Here is a 2,164-nt window from a genome sequence, read left to right on the forward strand (position 1 = left end):
AGATCAATTCCAAACTTGTAAAGAAAAGGCCTAGAGCCACTTCTAATGGAAATGATTCTCCTTATTACATTGACGCTGATGGTCTTACATTTATACTTATGAACTTTTCCACACTGATATGCCGGTATTCACCGCATAAATAAGTGGAGAAGTAAGTCGTTGCGTGTGGACGGCGGCAAAACCCGCATAAACACAAAACGGAAAAAAATTTCTAAGAGATGAGGACAACCTTCACGCAGGTCAGTTATAGGTAAAGTTTGGTCATCCCACTAAATGAAAGTGACGGTCCTACCCACACAATCATGATAGAGGAAACTGAACATTAACCTATTGACAACCGCGCGTCGAAAGGTTTAACTTATTTAAAACACTGATGCCGGTATTCACCGCATAAAAAAAGTGGGGAAGTAAGTCGTTGCGTGTGGACGGCGGCAAAACCCGCATAAACACAAAAAACGGCAAAAAATTTCTAACGAAAACCTTCAAGCAGGTCAGTTATAGGTAAAGGTTGGTCATCCCACTAAATGAAAGTGACGGTCCTACCCGCACAATCATGATAGAGGAAACTGAACACTAACCTATTGACAACCACGCGTCGAACGGTTAACTTATTCAAAACACTTGGAAAATTGCTAAGTTCAACTAAAGTATGCACGAGCGAATCATATATTGTTTATGAGGCAAAACAAATGCCAAATTAAATTATAATATGCATGGGCAAGTCATATAACGTTTATAAAGCAAGTCATCCAATGAAAGTGGCGGTCCTACCCGCACAAACATTTATATTTCATAAAAAAATTCAAACATTACAAGAATGGCCGGGTATCTACCCGCCTACAGAAATATAAATCTATCCTAACGGTGGGAAGGGATCTCAAGGTTCAAACTTCAGGACCACTCCCTCCAAACCCACTTGTACCCGCACCATCAGTTGGCTGTGGCGGTTCAAGGAAAGTCTTGAGAATGGTTAGCCCATCATCAGCAGCAACAATTTCGTTCACCTTCTCCACCACCGGATGCGGGAAGGCAGCATACTGGTTCACTGCTTGGTCATAGGCAGCTTCAGTGTCCACGTCATAAAGAGGGAAGTTGGAAGGCGGGATGCCCTTCTCAACAAACCCCAGACCAAGCAAGAAACCAGCCTTTTCCCCATCCTCATGAGAAGCGTTGAGGGCTGCGCTCATGGCATCGTCATAAGATGTGTTCGTGAAGATCCGATGCACAACCTACAAAAAAAAAATATATGCATCAAAAACTTTTCTAAGTATAAAGAAAAGCGTAGACATTATGAAGCTACGCATACCTGCGACAACGCTTCTCGTAAAAGCCATTCCTTGGTGATCAGAGCTTCCTGGAGGGCAGCTTGAGCTTGGTTGCGGGCGCGTTCGGCTTCATTTTTGTTAAGGTTGGCAAGCAACACTTCCTTAGCAGCAGCCTCTTCAACGCCCTTCAGCTTACGCTCAGTATGATCAAGCATACCCCTCTGGTCCAAGATCTCTTGAAGCTTCTTGGCGTCTTCCATGGCCAAGGCATCATGAGCCTGCTGGAGCCTCTCTAGTTTGGCTTTAAGCTCCTCATTCTCGGCGCGCAGAGGCTCAGCAACAGCTTCAGCTTTGATGGCCCTCTCGGTCGCATTCCGCGCAGTTTCCTTAGCCAACCTAAGCTGTTCGTTAACAGCTTGGGTAGCCTTGGAACGGGCCTCGAGCCGGGCCTGAACTTCAACCTCGAGGGCCTTGAAGGCCTTTTCCTTCTCCGCATCAATGGCGGAAAGTCTCCTGTTCTCCTCCCGGATAGCCCGCGCCTGGGCCACTTCCTGGCTACGCGCCGCATTTAACTTGTCGTTTTCACGACAAAGCAACTCGACGCGCGGCTGCATTTGGGCAAGGAGAATCCGAAGCTCGTTCGTCAGCCTACCCTCATGGTAGCTAGACATAGCTTCCCCCAACGCACCACTTGGGGCTGCGTGACGCGCCCACTCGACGCAGTCCACAGCCGTCCGAAGGGTTGTTCCCCGGCGGATGTTCCACCGCGGAACATACACCTCATTGGAATCCGAAACTGCAAAAACAAAAAGCAGTTAGGAAAAGATGATAAAAAAAATAATAATAAAAAGGCCAAAATAACCCTACGCACCTGTAGGGTCGACAACAGGCCGTTAGCC

The sequence above is a fragment of the Bidens hawaiensis genome, unplaced genomic scaffold (assembly GCF_021521415.1).
Source record: "Bidens hawaiensis isolate Kalapana, Puna unplaced genomic scaffold, B.hawaiensis_p1.1 tig00029892_1, whole genome shotgun sequence".
Classification (NCBI taxonomy): domain Eukaryota; kingdom Viridiplantae; phylum Streptophyta; class Magnoliopsida; order Asterales; family Asteraceae; genus Bidens; species Bidens hawaiensis.